Source organism: Pongo pygmaeus, chromosome 6 (assembly GCF_028885625.2).
Source record: "Pongo pygmaeus isolate AG05252 chromosome 6, NHGRI_mPonPyg2-v2.0_pri, whole genome shotgun sequence".
Lineage (NCBI taxonomy): Eukaryota > Metazoa > Chordata > Mammalia > Primates > Hominidae > Pongo > Pongo pygmaeus.
Genome location: NC_072379.2, coordinates 153,012,933 through 153,032,329, shown reverse-complemented (window position 1 = coordinate 153,032,329; position 19,397 = coordinate 153,012,933).

The window sequence follows — 19,397 nt, the reverse complement described above, 5'->3', positions numbered from 1 at the left end:
CAGATGTAACATTATTTATTTCTTATGCCATAATTTTACTTTACCTTTTCTATGTTTCGATATACAACTATTTACCATGGCATATCTAAACATAGAAAAAGTACAGTAAAATTAGGTATTCAGTCCAGCAACATGCTGTACAAGTTTGTAGTATAGGAGCTTTGCCATATAGGCTAAGTGTGTAGGAGGCTGTACCCTCTATATTCATGTAAGTACACTCTTTGGTGTTTACACAATGACTAACATCACTGAATGTTGGGTTCATAAAGTATCCTGTCATTAAGCAATGTATGACTGTGTGTTATTTGCTGTTCTATTGGGTAAATTATTGAGACGTTAGGTTATAAAATTGGCACTTTTAATTTCCTTTGTAATTTTTATTTTTGGCCAATGAGTTGTTTAGAAGTAATTTACAAATATTTAAGGATGTTTGAGTTATATTTTTAATATTAACTTTTAGCTTAATCTCACTATAGTTAGAGAAAAAATACTCAGAATTTCAATCCCTATACTTGGTGACACTGTGTGTGTGTGTGTGATTTGTTTTCAAACATACGGTCAATTTGGGCAATGCATATACATATTGGATAGAATATGATGTATATTCTGAAATGGCAGATGTAGTATTTCTGTATTTTTCAACTAGATCAAGTTAGCTCATTGTGATTTTCAAATCTACTACATCCTTATTGATTTTTTTTTCTTGGATGTTCTTTCAGTTTCTCAGAGAGGTATGGTAAAATCTAAGATGGTAGATTTTTCTATTTTCCTTCTTAATTCTGTTAATTTTTGCTTTATATATTTTGAAGCTATATTATTAGGTGCATACCAGTCTACGATTATAAATTCTTGTCAGATAGACCCTTTAATCCTAATGCAATGACACTATTTATGTTTAGAAATGTGTCATTTCTTGCCTTTCAGAATCATTTGCAAAATCATATATGCCAATTTTATTTTGCCTACTGCTTGCATGTATTCAACTTACTCTCTTTTTTTCAGGGTTTTTTTTTTTGGTCTCATATTTTAGGCAGCTTTTTTTGTGGGCTGCCTGTCTTTATTTGCTAATTCAGCCTGACAATTTTGCCTTTTAATCTGAGTATTCAATCCATTTGCATTAATGCAATCACCAACACATTGGCATTCCAATCAATCTTACTAGTTCTGTTTGTCCCATTTTTCCTCTTTTGGTTTAATTACGTTTATTGATAAATCTTCTTCAAATTAGCCTGTTATTAAACAATTATTATTATTCTTTCAATGTTTACCCCATAAATTCAAAATATATTCTTAATTAGAATCTTATATTGATAATCATATTAAATTAGTTGATAGTTGCATTAATTAATATATCTACAATTCTTCAGGTAATAAGGAACTTTGAGTAATCAAATATTATTTAACAAAGTCCTGTCTTTTGTGCTATTATTTGTCAAGATTTATATAGGTATTTTTTCTAATCATTGTTTTGTACAATCAATATTCCCTTGGACATAGCCACACATTTATCTTTTCCATTCTTCTCAAGTCATCTATTTTCATCTGTGATTATGTTTTTTTGCATGAAGAATTCTCTCAGTCATTCCTTTACTGGAAGTTTGACAAATTTCCTAGGTTTTTGTTTTTCAAAAATGTCCTTATATTTTTCCTTTGTTTTGAAGGAGAACTTTAGAGCGTATGGAGTTCTATTTTGGCATTTATTTTAATTCTGCACTTGACAATGTTATGCCTCCATCTTCTGACTTGCACTCTTATACAGTCATTATTAGTATTTCTATTTCCCCTTAAAGATAACATATGTTTTGTCTCTGCCTGCTTTTTAGACTTCCTCGTCTTCAGTTTTCAGAAATTTTATTATGATATCCTTAGGTACATTTTGTCTGTTTGTTGTAATCTATCTGAAGTTCATAGAGCGGCTAATATCTGTTGGATTTTTCCGTTACTTTTGAAATTATCTCATTTATAATAGTTCCCTTTCTATTCTCTCTGTCTTCTCCTTCTGCAACTTTAATTACACCTACACTAGAGGTTTCCAACATCTATTGTGCATGTTACACTGTTTTCTACATTTTTCTACTTGTAACCAGATATTGAATTTTTTTGTTTGCTCCCTTTTCTTCTCTTCAGCTGTGTTAATTGGTTGTTAAATTCATCCATTGAGTTCTTAATTTCATATCTTATTTTGTTTCCATTCTAATGTGCCCATTTGATTTTAAATGGTTTCCACTTCATGGTATAATTCTACATTTTGGGCCAGGCACAGTGGCTCACACCTGTAATCCCAGCACTCTGGGAGGCCTAGGCGGGTGGATAACTTGAGATCAGCAGTTTGAGACAAGCCTGGCCAACACAGTGAAATGCTGTCTTTACTAAAAATACAAAAATTAGCTAGGCATAGTAGCACACACCTGTAATCCCAGCTACTCGGGAGGCTGAGGCAGGAGAATCGCTTGAACCTGGGAGGTGGAGGTTGCAGTGAACTGAGATCCTGCCACTGCACTCCAGCCTGGGCCACAGAGCAAGACTCCCTCTCAAAAATAAATAAATAAATAATAATAACTCTATATTTTATGATTTAGTTTTACAAACATGCTAAAGTCCATATCTAATAACTTCTTTCTGGTTCTTCTGTTATTCTGGGGTGTGTGTGTGTGTGTGTGTGTGTGTGTGTGTGTGTGTGTGTGCGCGCTTGCGTGTTGCTGTTGCTCTTTGTTCAGTTATTTTGATCTTTCTTGGTAATTTTTGGCTCAATGCTTCATATTTCCAATACTAGGTGTGAAGATAATTTGAAGCTCTAGATGCTTTGTCTTCCTCCAGAGTGGATTCACTTTTGCTTCTGGCAGGCAGTTAGGAAGACGAAAAATAGTCTTAATTTAGACAAGGGTTAACATCTTTACAGTCTGGGCTTTCGTCCTGAGGAAAAATCCATCTCTAATTCTTTTTTTCTAGTGTGTAGTCTTTGGGGATTCCAATTCAAACTCTAGTGTGTTTCTCAGGACTTCTACTTTTAGACCCCGAGTCTATAGAAATCCACAACCTGTCAGCTGCCTTGTGCAAATGAGTGAATACCACTCCTATATTTCTCTACCTCTCTGTTCTTCCATCTTTTGGACATGAGGACACAAGTCCTCACTTCCTCGGCAGCTCTGCAGTGCCTTTGACCTTTTTTGGATGGTCTTGATGGCGGATTTGTTCTGTAACCGCAGTCTTCCATTTCTGAAGGCAGTGCTCCCCATCACTGGTCCCTGCTTTACCAAGTTAATGCCTGTTCATCCATTCATCTGTTCACAAGGAAGGCCCTCCAGACTTTCCTGTCGAGAATAAACCATCTTTTAAAAGCTCTCACAATTCTGTGTAATTCTATTTTGTATTATTTGCCAAAGTTGCAAAGTTATGTTTATTTATGGAATGGTTAGAATTTTTTAAAAATCTCTGCAACTAGATTTTAGGCATTATAACGGTAGGAATATTGTCTATTCTCATTCATTTTAAATTAGGTAGGCCTCAAATATAGTTTTAAATGGAGGAATATATTGTTTAAATGCCAGAGATATCGCTATGATTTGGTTTGTTTGGCCCCTCCAAATCTCATGTTGCAATTTGATCTCCAGTGTTGGAGGTGGGGCTTAATGGGAGGTGTTTGTGTCATGAGGGCAGATCCCTGGTGAAAAGACTGATGCCCTCCTTGGTGGGGGGCAGTGAGTGAGTTCTCACACATGATTCCCATGGCAGCCAGTTGTTAAAAAGAGCCTGGCACCTCCCCCTCTGTTTTGTGTTCTTCCTCACCATGTGATTGCCACACACCAGCTTCCCTCCACCTTTCACCATGAGTGGAAGTAGCCTGAGGCCTCACCAGAAGCAGATGCTAGCTCCATGCTACTTGTACAGCCTGGGCACTGTGAGCCCAATAAACCTCTTTTCCTTATAAATTGCCCAGCTTCAGGTATTTCTTTGTAGCAGTGCAAAATGGACTAAAGACAGCCATCTAGCTGTAGAGTCTGATAAGGTACAATAAAAGTTCAATTGTAGTTGGTTACTCTATACATAGGTATATGGAAATCTGTTCAAAATAGCATTTAAAGACCTACACTTTCTCTACAAATAGAGAGACAGTATAGGTATAATTGTTAAGGACCAGAGCTTTGGTACTGGATTATTTACTGCTGAATCATGGCTCTGCCACTTAGTGCTGTGAGGCCCCCATGCCTCAGTTTCCCCATCTAAGATGATAATGATAATAATTATAGCACCTTGTGGCTCATCATGCTGTATAAATGAGTAAATGTAAAATACTAATATACATGGATTAATTTATGAAAAACAGGGCGTGGCTAATAGTAAGTATTCAGTATATGTTATCTATCATTTTAAAATTATAAATATATATAAATGTGAAAATTGCTACATCAATGAAAATTCATCTGGCAACCAGTGGCATATTTAATAAAAATTACACATTTAATACTTGTCCTGATAATTTAACAGTATTTAAATGAGCCAGTTCTTACTGCCATGGCCCACAGTATTATTTATTATGCTATGAGGCTTATTCTATTACATACTTGTTTGATTAATTAGAGCAGAGCACCTTCCATAGCAGTATGTACAAGATATAAGTGCACCTGTGAAGTACCTGGATGCTTATGAAAATACAGATTACCAGGCCATACCCTGATCCAGCAGGTCTAGTTTCAGGCCTATGAATTTGCATTCTGTACATGCACCCAGCTGATGCTAATACAAATGGTTCTTGAAGACACTTGGGAAAAAAACTGCTCTTTTAAGGCAAAACATTACAGACGGAATGATTGTGGATCCATTAAAAAGAGAATGAAGGGCAAGTGCGAGAAATAAAACAGCATGAGTTTTGAAGGCTGGAAGAATATTAGTACTGTTAATGTGGATATTTGCAAGAGAAATTCAGAAAGCGTAAAAATTGTGAGGATGATTTTGTCGCCCTGCAGTCCATATTCACAGTGGTCTTTGCTGCAGGGATGAAATTCTTGTTCCTGATGAAGTCACAGTGATGAAAATGTACAAACAGTAGCAAAAAGAAGGTTCATACTGAACCATGGAATAATGACTCTCTAAACTGTCTAAAATACACTCTTTTTGGGGTGGAGCCAAGATGGCCGAATAGGAACAGCTCCAGTTCACAGCTCCCAGCGTGAGCGACACAGAAGATGGGTGATTTCTGCATTTCCAATTGAGGTACCAGATTCATCTCACTGGGGAGTGCTGGACAGTGGGTGCAGCGCACCGTGTGTGAGCTGAAGCAGGGCGAGGCATCGCCTCACCTGGGAAGTGCAAGGGGTCAGGGAATTCCCTCTCCTAGTCAAAGAAAGGGGTGACAGATGGCACCTGGAAAATCGGGTCACTCCCACCCTAATACTGCGCTTTTCCAACGGGCTTAACAAACCACACACCAGGAGATTATATCCCGCACCTGGCATGGAGGGTCCTATGCCCACGGAGCCTCGCTCATTGCTAGCACAGCAGTCTGAGATCAAACTGCAAGGCAGCAGTGAGGCTGGGGGAGGGGCGCCCGCCATTGCCAAGGCTTGAGTAGGTAAACAAAGCAGCCTGGAAGCTCGAACTGCGTGGACCCCACCAGAGCTCAAGGAGGCCTGCCTGCCTCTGTAGGCTCCACCTCTGGGGGCGGGGCACAGACAAACAAAAGACAGCAGTAACCTCTGCAGACTTAAATGTCCCCGTCTGACAGCTTTGAAGAGAGTAGTGGTTCTTCCAGCACACAGCTTGGGATCTGAGAATGGGCAGACTGCCTCCTCACATGGGTTCCTGGCCCCCCGAGTAGCCTAACTGGGAGGCACCCCCCAGTAGGGGCAGACTGACACCTCACATGGCTGGGTACTCCTCTGAGACAAAACTTCCAGAGGAACGATCAGGCAGCAGCATTTGCGGTTCACCAATATCCTCTGTTCTGCAGCCACCACTGCTGATACCCAGGCAAACAGGGTCTGGAGTGGACCTCCAGCAAACTCCACCAGACCTGCAGCTGAGGGTCCTGACTGTTAGAAGGAAAACTAACAAACAGAAAGGACATCCACACCAAAAACCCATCTGTACATCACCATCATCAAAGACCAAAGTTAGATAAAACCACAAAGATGGGCAAAAAACAGAGCATAAAAACCGGAAACTCTAAAAATCAGAGCACCTCTCGTCCTCCAAAGGAACGCAGCTCCTCACCAGCTATGGAACAAAGTTGGACAGAGAATGACTTTGATGAGTTGAGAGAAGAAGGCTTCAGAAGATCAAACTACTCCGAGCTAAAGGAGGAAGTTCGAATCAATGGCAAAGAAATTAAAAACCTTGAAAAAAAATTAGATGAATGGCTAACTAGAATAACCAATGCAGAGAAGTTCTTAAAGGACCTGATGGAGCTGAAAACCACAGCACGAGAACTACGTGACAATGCACAAGCCTCAGTAGCTGATTTGATCAACTGGAAGAAAGGGTATCAGCGATGGAAGATGAAATGAATGAAATGAAGCGAGAAGAGAAGTTTAGAGAAAAAACAATAAAAAGAAATGAACAAAGCCTCCAAGAAATATGGGACTATGTGAAAAGACCAAATCTATGTCTGATTGGTGTACCTGAAAGTGACGGGGAGAATGGAACCAAGTTGGAAAACACTCTGCGGGATATTATCCAGGAGAACTTCCCCAATCTAGCAAGGCAGGACAACATTCAGATTCAGGAAATACAGAGGACACCACAAAGATACTCCTCGAGAAGAGCAACTACAAGACACATAATTGTCGGATTCACCAAAGTTGAAATGAAGGAAAAAATGTTAACGGCAGCCAGAGAGAAAGGTCAGGTTACCCACAAAGGGAAGCCCATCAGACTAACAGCTGATCTCTTGGCAGAAACTCTACAAGCCAGAAGAGAGTGGGGGCCAATATTCAACATTCTTAAAGAAAAGAATTTTCAACCCAGAATTTCATATCCAGCCAAACTAAGCTTCATAAGTGAAGGAGAAATAAAATACTTTACAGACAAGCAAATGCTGAGAGAGTTTGTCACCACCAGGCCTGCCCTAAAAGAGCTCCTGAAGGAAGCACTAAACATGGAAAGGAACAACCGGTACCAGCCACTGCAAAAACATGCCAAATTGTAAAGACCATCAAGGCTAGGAAGAAACTGCATCAACTAATGAGCAAAATAACCAGCTAACATCATAATGACAGGATCAAATTCACACATAACAATATTAACCTTCAATGTAAATGGGCTAAATGCTCCAATTAAAAGACACAGACTGGCAAATTGAATAAAGAGTCAAGACCCATCAGTGTGCTGTATTCAGGAAACCCATCTCATGTGCAGAGACACACATAGGCTCAAAATAAAGGGTTGGAGGAAGATCTACCAAGCAAATGGAAAACAAAAAAAGGTAGGGGTTGCAATCCTAGTCTCTGATAAAACAGACTTTAAACCAACAAAGATCAAAAGAGACAAAGAAGGCCATTACATAATGGTAAAAGGATCAATTCAACAAGAAGAGCTAACTATCCTAAATATATATGCACCCAATACAGGAGCACCCACATTCATAAAGCAAGTCCTTAGTGACCTACATAGAGACTTAGACTCCCACACAATAATAATGGGAGACTTTAACACCCCACTGTTAACATTAGACAGATCAATGAGACAGAAAGTTAACAAGGATATCCAGGAATTGAACTCAGCTCTGCACCAAGTGGACCTAATAGACATCTACAGAACTCTCCACCCCAAATCAACAGAATATACATTCTTTTCAGCGCCACACAACACCTATTCCAAAATTGACCACATAGTTGGAAGTAAAGCACTCCTCAGCAAATGTAAAAGAACAGAAATTATAACAAACTGTCTCTCAGACCACAGTGCAATCAAACTAGAACTCAGGATTAAGAAACTCACTCAAAACCACTCAACTACATGGAAACTGAACAACCTGCTCCTGAATGACTACTGGGTACATAACAAAATGAAGGCAGAAATAAAGATGTTCTTTGAAACCAACGAGAACAAAGACACAACATACCAGAATCTCTGGGACGCATTCAAAGCAGTGTGTAGAGGGAAATTTATAGCATTAAATGCCCACAAGAGAAAGCAGGAAAGATCTAAAATTGACACCCTAACATCACAATTAAAAGAACTAGACAAGCAAGAGCAAACACATTCAAAAGCTAGCACAGGGCAAGAAATAACTAAGATCAGAGCAGAACTGAAGGAAATAGAGACACAAAAAACCCTTCAAAAAATCAATGAATCCAGGAGCTGGTTTTTTGAAAGGATCAACAAAATTGATAGACCGCTAGCAAGACTAATAAAGAACAAAAGAGAGAAGAATCAAATAGACGCAATAAAAAATGACAAAGGGGATATCACCACCAATCCCACAGAAATACAAACTACCATCAGAGAATACTATAAACACCTCTATGCAAATAAACTAGAAAATCTAGAAGAAATGGAAAAATTCCTCGACACATACACCCTCCCAAGACTAAACCAGGAAGAAGTTGAATCTCTGAATAGACCAATAACAGGCTCTGAAATTGAGGCAATAATTAATAGCTTACCAACCAAAAAAAGTCCAGGACCAGATGGATTCACAGCCGAATTCTACCAGAGGTACAAGGAGGAGCTGGTACCATTCCTTCTGAAACTATTCCAATCAATAGAAAAAGAGGGAATCCTCCCTAACTCATTTTATGAGGCCAGCATCATCCTGATAGCAAAGCCGGGCAGAGACACAACAAAAAAAGAGAATTTTTGACCAATATCCTTGATGAACATTGATGCAAAATCCTCAATAAAACACTGGCAAACCGAATCCAGCAGCACATCAAAAAGCTTATCCACCTATGATCAAGTGGGCTTCATCCCTGGGATGCAAGGCTGGTTCAACATACGCAAATCAATAAATGTAATCCAGCATATAAACAGAACCAAAGACAAAAACCACATGATTATCTCAATAGATGCAGAAAAGACCCTTGACAAAAATCAACAACCTTCATGCCAAATACTCTCAATAAATTAGGTATTGATGGGACATATCTCAAAATAATAAGAGCTATCTACGACAAACCCATAGCCAATATCATAGTGAATGGACAAAAACTGGAAGCATTCCCTTTGAAAACTGGCACAAGAGAGGGATGCCCTGTCTCACCACTCCTATTCAACATAGTGTTGGAAGTTCTGGCCAAGGCAATCAGGCAGGAGAAGGAAACAAAGGGTATTCAATTAGGAAAAGAGGAAGTCAAATTGTCCCTGTTTGCAGATGACATGATTGTATATCTAGAAAACCCCATTGTCTCAGCCCAAAATCTCCTTAAGCTGATAAGCAACGTCAGCAAAGTCTCAGGATACAAAATCAATGTGCAAAAATCACAAGCATTCTTATACACCAATAACAGACAGGGAGCCAAATCATGAGTGAACTCCCATTCACAATTGCTTCAAAGAGAATAAAATACCTAGGAATCCAATTTACAAGGGATGTGAAGGACCTCTTCAAGGAGAACTACAAACCACTGCTCAATGAAGTAAAAGAGGATACAAACAAATGGAAGAACATTCCATGCTCATGGGTAGGAAGAATCAATATCGTGAAAATGGCCATACTGCCCAAGGTAATTTATAGATTCAATGCCATCCCCATCAAGCTACCAATGACTTTCTTCACAGAATTGGAAAAAACTACTTTAATGTTCATATGGAACCGAAAAAGAGCCCGCATCGCCAAGTCAATACTGAGCCAAAAGAACAAAGCTGGAGGCATCACGCTACCTGACTTCAAACTATACTACAAGGCTACAGTAACCAAAACAGCATGGTACTGGTACCAAAACAGAGATATAGATCAATGGAACAGAACAAAGCCCACAGAAAGAATGCTGCATATCTACAACTATCTGATCTTTGACAAACTTGACAAAAACAAGAAGTGGGGAAAGGATTCCCTATTTAATAAATGGTGCTGGGAAAACTGGCTAGCCATATGTAGAAAGCTGAAACTGGATTCCTTCCTTACACTTTATACAAAAATTAATTCAAGATGGATTAAAGACTTAAAGGTTAGACCTAAAACCATAAAAACCCTAGAAGAAAACCTAGACAATACCATTCAGGACATAAGCATGGGCAAGGACTTCATGTCTGAAACACCAAAAGCAATGGCAACAAAAGCCAAAATTGACAAATGGGATCTAATTAAACTAAAGAGCTTCTGCACAGCAAAAGAAACTACCATCAGAGTGAACAGGCAACCTACAGAATGGGAGAAAATTTTTGCAATCTACTCATCTGACAAAGGGCTAATATCCAGAATCTACAATGAACTCAAACAAATTTACAAGAAAAAAACAAACAACCCCATCAAAAAGTGGGCAAAGGATACGAACAGACACTTCTCAAAAGAAGACATTTATGCAGCCAAAAAACACATGAAAAAATGCTCATCATCACTGGCCATCAGAGAAATGCAAATCAAAACCACAATGAGATACCATCTCACACCAGTTGGAATGGCGATCATTAAAAAGTCAGGAAACAACAGATGCTGGAGAGGATGTGGAGAAATAGGAACACTTTTATGGGACTGTAAACTAGTTCAACCATTGTGGAAGTCAGTGTGGCGATTCCTCGGGGATCTAGAACTAGAAATACCATTTGACCCAGCCATCCCATTACTGGGTATATACCCAAAGGATTATAAATCATGCTGCTATAAAGACACATGCACACGTATGTTTATTGCGGCACTATTCACGATAGCAAAGACTTGGAACCAACCCAAATATCCAACAAGGATAGACTGGATTAAGAAAATGTGGCACATATGCACCACGGAATACTATGCAGTCATACAAAATGATGAGTTCATGTCCTTTGTAGGGACATGGATGAAGCTGGAAACCATCATTCTCAGCAAACTATCACAAGGACAAAAAACCAAACACCACATGTTCTCACTCATGGGTGGGAATTGAACAATGAGAACACATGGACACAGGAAGTGGAATATCACACATGGGGGACTGTTGTGGGGTGGGGGGAGTGGGGAAGGGATAGCATTAGGAGATATACCTAATGCTAAATGACGAGTTAATGGGTGCAGCACACCAACATGGCACATGTATACATATGTAACAAACCTGCACGTTGTGCACATGTACCCTAAAACTTAAAGTATAATAATAATAAAATTTAAAAACTACACTATTTTTGAATAGAAGTCTTATTGACCACTTTATATATTGACAAAGAAGTAAAAGTTAAATAAGAGGTACTTGTGATATATTTTTATATGTAATTTAATTATGGCCAAATTTTATTCATTAAAATGTCATTTGGACTGTAGCTGAAACCCCAAGCTGTAGTTATGAGGTAATGATATTACAAAAAGGGGAAAGAAACCAGAGCCCCTTTTATTCACATTCTGAAAGCCAAGATTATGGTCTCCTGCCAAGGTTATCAATTAACCTACCATCTTCATTAAAATCTAAAAAATAAATCCCAAACCTAACAATATCAACAAAAAATATCTGTGGCTGTTGTTTTGAATGAGTAACCTTATTTTTCTGTAGACTCCATCTTATTCTCTAACATTTTGCCAGAAAATACTGCTATCGCTGTTGTCTCTGCCATTTTCCTACACAAAAAATGTTTTTCTTTATTCTTTCAGTCCTGTATATATAATATAATAGATGTGTGTGTGTGTAAAATACATTTACTACATGTAAGATGCTGGTAAATTGCTTTTTCATAGTTGATTCATATTAATCAGTTTGCTTTACCTTCACATCACCCCTGTCAAATGCTGGAGACAAGTTATCTTCTACTGCTGATGAGTTTCAGAGGCTGAAAGGTCTTACACACAGTTTGGGGACAAGGCTGGGGACACACAGATCTCCTGTCTTCTCCCTGGGCTCTTTTCACTGATCCTGAGATTTAAATGGACAGAAAGGAGCAAAAACCTGAATAACTGTCGATAAACTGCCATCCACCTCAGTAATCAAGAAGAGTAAAGCCTGTATGTTTAGAGTTGGAAGCCTCATCATGTATCTGTGGCTGAAGCCTACATAACACATACATTATATTTTCCCCGTTAAAAGTTCCCCAAGCACGTGTGTATGTGTGTGTGTGTGTGTGTGTGTGTGATTATTTTTTTTTGAGACGGAGTCTTGCTCTGTTGCCCAGGCTGGAGTGTAGTGGTGCGATCTTGGCTCACTGCAACTTCTGCCTCCTGGGTTCAAGCAATTCTCCCTGCCTCAGCTTCCCGAGTAGCTGGGATTACAGGTGCCCGCCACCACGCCCAGCTAATTTTTTGTACTTTTAGTAGAGACGGGGTTTTGCCATGTTGGCCAGTCCGGTCTTGAACTCATGACCTCAGGTGATCTGCCTGCCTCGGCCTCTCAAAGTGCTGGGATTAGAAGCGTAAGCCACCGCCCCCGGCCCCAAGCATATATTTTTTAAAATGTAAGTTTGACTCTTGTTTTTCTACAAGGGAGTATCAACTCAAAGCCACAGTGAGTTGCCATTTCACAACCACTAAAATTGCTATAATAAAAAAGTCAGATAATAACAAGTGATGCAAAGGATGTGGAGAAATTCAAACCCATACATTACTGGTGGGACTGTTAAAATGGTACAGTTGTTGTGAAAAACAGTCTGGCAGTTCCTCAAAATGTTAGACACAGAGTTACCATTTGACTCAGCAGCTTTAATCCTGAGTATATACCCAAGAGAAATGAAAACACATGCCCAGAGAAGCACTTGCACACCCACAAATGTTTAGAGCAGCATTATTTACAATAGGCAAAAAGGGTAAGTAGCCCAAATGACCATTGACTAATGAATGGATAAACAAAATGTGGTACATCCATACAGTGGAAGATTATTCAGCCACTAAAGGGAATAAAGTACTGATACATGCCACAATGTGGATGAACTTTGAAAACATTTCATCCTAAATGAAAGAAGCCAGTCATGAAAGACCACATAGTTCATGATTCCTTTTATACGAAACGTGCAGAATAGGGAAATGAAAATCTACAGACAGGAAGCAGCAGCTGCTTGGTCTGGGGAGTAGGAGGAAGGGGTGTGGGCAGTGACTGCTAATATGCATAAGGTTTCTTCCTGGAGTGACAAAAATGTTCTAAAATTAAATTCAGTCGATGGGTCTACAATTCTGTAAGCATACTAAAAAATCATTGACTTTCACATTGTATTTATTTTTTCATTTAAATTTCTTTAGAGATGGGAGTCTTATCCAATTGCTCAGGCTGGATGATTATACATTTTGAATGAGTGAAATTTATGCTATGAAAACTATACCTCAGCAAAGCTGTTAAAAAAAAGACTGAGGGGAAAAAAGGAAAAATCTAGAGAGATTTTGCACTTGGAAGGTTTGTTGTTGTTGTTGTTGTTGTTTACTATACTTTAAGTTCTGGTATACATGTTCACAACAGCAAAGACTTGGAACCAACCCCAATGCCCATCAATGATAGACTGGATAAAGAAAATGTGGTACATATATACCATGGAATACTATGCAGCCATAAAAAAGGATGAGTTTGTGTCCTTTGCAGGGACATGGGTAAAGCTGGAAACCATCATTGTCAGTATTTAGAAGGTTTTTATGTTTTGCTATGCTTTGATGAAATCCAAATTGGAAATAAAAGGCAATACATGATGGGTAGAGTTATATAATAAAGGAAACATGAAAAACTATGTCAAAAGATCGGTTAGCAAGTATACATTTATATGTTTTAAGTAGAAATAAAATGTTTAAGATAGGATATTATTCAACCAATATATTTTAAGATATATGCATCTTCTTATATATTATTTTTTCTATAAGCTGTCTGCTCATAATATTTATCTATTTTTCCCTGTTGGTCTATTTCTTTTCTCACATATTGATTTGCATGATTGTTTTTGCATTAAGGAAATTGACCCTTGATGACGTTTGCTTTTAATAGTATTATATGTTAGCAATTTGTTTAGTTCTAAATTACTGAATGCATAATTTTTATAAATATATTTCAAATATTTCAATGTATTAAAATGGACTTTTATTGAGATAATGGAGAAACCTAAAATATTTTAAAAAATACTGTGAGGCCACCAAATCTAGTTTGTTCTTTTCTTGGCAAGCACAAGCACAGCCTGAGTTTGTATCTTTAATTACATTTAGAAGGAAAAAATAATCTGCCTACTAGGAGAAAAATGTTTACGCATTATTTAGGTATGATGCCTGAGACAAAATAAAACAAAACAAAAACTAGAAAACCAAACCCAGAGTTTAGGTGAGAGTTGGCTGAGGCTGTTCAGTAACATCAGCCTGCTCTGGGTGATGTGAAGGCGACAGTTAATAATTAACTGCAGTAGGTGTTTTTCAAAGTGAGAGGCGAATAACCCTAAAATGTGGAGCTGAGATGTCGGAGTGGAACCTGCCATCAGACCTGACTTTGCTGCTAACAGGCCAGTCCATGGCGGTGGCCAGATGATTACAGCCATTTGCAATCCCTGACCTTTGGTAGCATAGTAGGATTTATTAATGGGAACAGAGGCTCTTTTTCGCTTTCTTTTCTTGTATTTTAAAAGTCTCATTTCCTCTTTTCCAGCTGTATTTGTTATAACTACATCCTGGTTTTAAAATAACTTTTGTGCCTCCTCGTCATTCTTTTCCCCTGTTTTTCTGAAGTCCAAATGGAGCCACATGTTGCCTCTGGGAGCCTGGAGTCAGGCCCCATAGGCTCAGGCTCTCATCTTCCACATGTAAATTCTCAAGGACGGTTTGCTGTTTTTGTCCTTAGGACTTTCATATTCTCTGCCATTGCAACAAAAATTTGGGAGTATCAGTTAATTGACAGCTGCAATCATTAGAGCCATCATCAGAGATGTTTACCTGCATAGCAACATTCTCAGCTTTTTCCCCCTAAAGAATTGCTACCACCAAATTACCTTTTGGGTTACTCCATCTGTCTACATTGAGGAGCTCAATAAATAAAATAGTCCTAGGAAATCAGATGAATGCTCTCGTGGAGCGTGGTTTTCCTTCCGTTGCCACAGTGTCTCATTAATGAGTAAACATCTCTTTATCTCGGTGCTGGGAAGAAATCTGCATCACCTGACTAGGTGGTTTTTTTCATCTTCTAGATAATAAACATAGGGTAGCCAATTGCATTTCCCTCATATCTTTCTAAAAATTGTACCATTGAATATGATAAGAAAGGGAGGATGCATAGCTCAGTGTAGAGGCCTTCAGGACATGGACATTACTTTCAAACCCAATTCCTGGCTTCTTTGTTCCCCCACTCCTATTTACCCTTCATCATAACTTCCTTTCTTATCACATTTGATGGTACAATTTTTGGAAACATTTGGATCTTTTGGATATGCTACATGCATTAGAAAATAACGGTATGTCTGAATAAAGAATTGCCATTCATTTATATTAAGTCATTGGCCAAATACGTCTTATTTGGAGAGTATAGCTATGCAGAAAGTTTTCATTTTGAGGCTGAAAGCTGTGTTATCTTAATTTTCAATGTTTTTACAGCAGAGACTCTATTTTCATGCATATAAATTATGTTTGTTTTATGATAACTATTATTAACAATATTAAACCCATTGCCTTAAATTTATATTAAAGTCCTGTCTTCTAATATACAAAATTAATTAACCTAAAAGTTTCTAATTGCCTAAATAAGATTTACAAAAAGCATTATCTGTGATAACTGACTGGGAATATTTAGCAAATGGTAAAATAGCTGAAGAGACCATAATTTCTTTGCCCGATATGGAGAAGGGTAATAAAAATGCAGTTTCACAACACCTGCTACTTTACTAAGCATCTCAGTAACGCTTTAAAAAATTAACATATTCGTAGGCACAGAGGATTAATTTGTCTCTCCTCTGCTTTGTTTATGTACTAGGTGTGTATTTGTGTGTCTCTATGACAAAGGTTAAAATATAAGCTATTTTAGTTGGTGAGAACAGAAAGGGATGAGGTAAAGTATGCTATAAATAGTTTTGAAGTCATGGAAACAATTATATGGGTGTGATTTAAAGGACAACAGGAAGTACCCACGGCAGGAGGCAGGAAGCACACTCACACTGGGAAGTGAAGGAAAGTTTAATACAGGGACTTTTTTTTTTTTGAAGGCATGGGCAAGATTTAGGGAAACCACCCAAGGATAGTGCAGTACCTGGGGCTTGTAATTGGGAAGGCATTCCCTCTTCTAGGCTTGAGGAAGATGCAGAAGGAGAGCAGGCCCTGCAACCCGGGAAGGGTGACTGAATGGCAAGGCTGCCTGGTGGAAGCTCCAGCTTCAGTTCAGGGAATGGGTGGGCAGGGAGGTTGGGTGCAAATGCTCTGGCCTCACTTGCCTTCTATCCTGCAACTCCTGCCAGTGCTTCCCACTGGCCAAACACAGTCAAACACCAAAGGGCAATGGAGTTTCTGCCAGTCAGCCTCCTGGGGCACTGAGCAGGGTGGTGAGGCACCAGAAGGGTAAAATGAGGGGCCTTGTACCCCCTGCAGCCCCAACATGGTGGAGATTCCCCTAGGTGTCAAAGTACTTGAAGTTTAAATCTTGGCAAGTCATTCCTTTAGAATGAAATAGTGGTGTACTTTTAAATGTCGAAATGTGCTGGAATAGAAGGTGCAGGCTTTGGCTGTTCTGGAATAATAATAATAACTATATAATGAAAATGATAATAATAACAGTAACATTTATTGAGTGATAGCTATGTTATAGACGTTGCCCTGAATCCTTTCTACACATTAATTAAGTGAACCTTAGTGATATGGTTTGGCTCTGTGTTCCCACCCAAATCTCACCATGAGTTGTAATTATCTCCATGTCTCAAGGGCGGGACCAGGTGGAGGTAATTGAACCACGGGGGTGGTTTTCCTCATGCTGTTCTCATGATATTGAGTGAGTTCTCATGAGATCTGATGGTTTTATAAGCATCTGGCATTTCCCCTGCCTGCACTCATTCTCTCTCCTGCCACCCTGTGAAGAGGTGCCTTCTGCCATGATCGTAAGTTTCCTGAGGCCTCTCCAGCCATGCAGAACTGTGAGTCAATTAAACCTCTTTGCTTTATAAATTACCCAGTCTGGGTATTTCTTCATAGCGGCGTGGGAACGGAATAATACACTTAGCCACAGCCCCATCCAGTGGGTACCATCATGTCTCCATGCAACAGGCAGTAAACAGGATGATGCCCACACTAGTTGCTCTGGCAAAGCCAGAACTCAAATGCCACTTGGTTGTCTTAGAGGTTCTGTCCTGTCCAGCTCAGAACACTGATTTCAGCTCTCACGTTTCACTCAAGGTTTTTTCTGCACAACGTGGTCTAGACAGCCACGTCTCATGGAACACTTGGTTCTTCACCACCCTCGTTGGCATGTGATAACTGGCCTTATGTTGTCCTCTTTGTATGCCAGCCTCCTGACTCCAGCTTGAGAGAAAGTTAGAATGTGTGTCTTGAGTTTTAGTTGCATGTGTCGCTCAGCCAAGCCCGTATCCTTTCTTGAAATGAGCGTGCCTCTTCTGCAATGCATGGTGCAATGCAGCCCTCTCCATCTTATCCAGCCCTGCCTCAGGGTCCTGGCCTATCACCAGACGGGCCCCAGGCCTTTTACCAATAGATCCCAACACCCTTATTGCACAGGGGAAGGTTTTGTTCATCATTGCTGTTGAACAGTTTTTTACTTTCTGATGTATTCTATGAGCTTATTCTCATTTCATGGGCCACATTCTCAATTTAAAGACCCAGCCTAATAGGGACATGCTGAAGACATATGCTCTATAGCCACAGAATACATTTATAGAGTTATGGATTTCTGAATGGCAAGGCAGTCATGGGGGTATAAATATCACTTTACTGCATCACCACACACCACAATAAACTATCACAACACAGCGTGATGCTGCTTTAATTGTAGCAGATAATGATAATTATATACTGCCTCCATTACCTCCACCATATTAAGCCATGTTCTTTCTCCCTTACATTCAGTAGCTCCTATATATGGAAAAGGAAATAAAAATCTCATCTTCATTAAACATCTCTGTTTAAAGCTGAAGGGGAAAAAAAAGGTCTGTGAAGCAGCATGTGGGGAGTTTTTACTGTGGATGAGAGCAGTGGATTTAATTGCTCACACAGCAAGCTGAAAACATACTTGTGAATCAGCTTTCACAGGAAGCCACTGGTTCTTGGAAATGCCCAACACATGAGGTGCACAAGCATTCACAGCCTCGTGTGTGATCTAGGGAATGCAGAGTGGGAGGACAGCATCATCACTGGGCTGAGAATCCGAGAAGACATAGGAAGGAGGAAAGTCAAGAACAAGAGTCCTGTCTTGAGCCAGGTCCAGATATTTCCCTGGAGAAACAAGTGTTTACACTGTTACTAGCATCTCTGTTTTTACCTGACACACTGAAAACTGATCCCTTCACCCTGCCCCAGCAGAACCAATCCCCTGGGTGACTGAATCAGGGAATAAGAAACTTGTTTCTGGTAGATACAGTCATCTGTGCCATGCCTTCCTCAAAAATTAGTTATGGTTACTACACATCTACAATTAATGAGCCCACTCTAACTCAACTGAGCCTCTTTCAAATGACTACAAAGAAAACTCTCTTGCCATTTTGAAGAAAGAAGGGGAAAGAGAAACAAGAAAAAGCAAAAAACTCATAACAAATTCTGGTAAGAGAATGCTTCCTCAACTGTCCTTAGAAGACATATGTTAATGACTAATTAGAATGAAATGTAACAAGTACATCAGTATGTAAATGGTGCTTGCAAAAAGATCACATCATCACAAATTTAGAGCTAGAGGAAACTGAAGTCAACTGAGAACTCCACTTATAACATTTTTATACAATTGATTTCTTCAACCTGTTCTTCATTTATGGAAAGGACAACCTAACCCTGATCATATCCAAATGATCACAAAACCCAAGTATGTGGTGGTGTTCTTAAAGAGGTTTAAGCACTATGCAGATCGAATCTAAATTCTATCAGGAAAACCAAACATTACTAAAATATTCATAGCCTTATCTTCATAAAAAAGCTCTGTAGATATGTGTTTATATTCTAAGCATGATACTTAGTCTAGATATAATATGTATTTTGCATCTGCTTTAGTTTAACTGATATCTCAATTCTGCATGAACAGTGGCAGCTGGCATCAAATGACAAAAAACATCATCCCAAATAACTTAACATTCAAAGTATATCCCCAAACCTTCTCTGGTAAAAGAATCATGGCTTTGTTCCTAAGTCACATGCCAGAAAGCTGTAAGCAGTGTCTGGGCAGAGAGGACATTTTTCAAGTGGTAGAAAT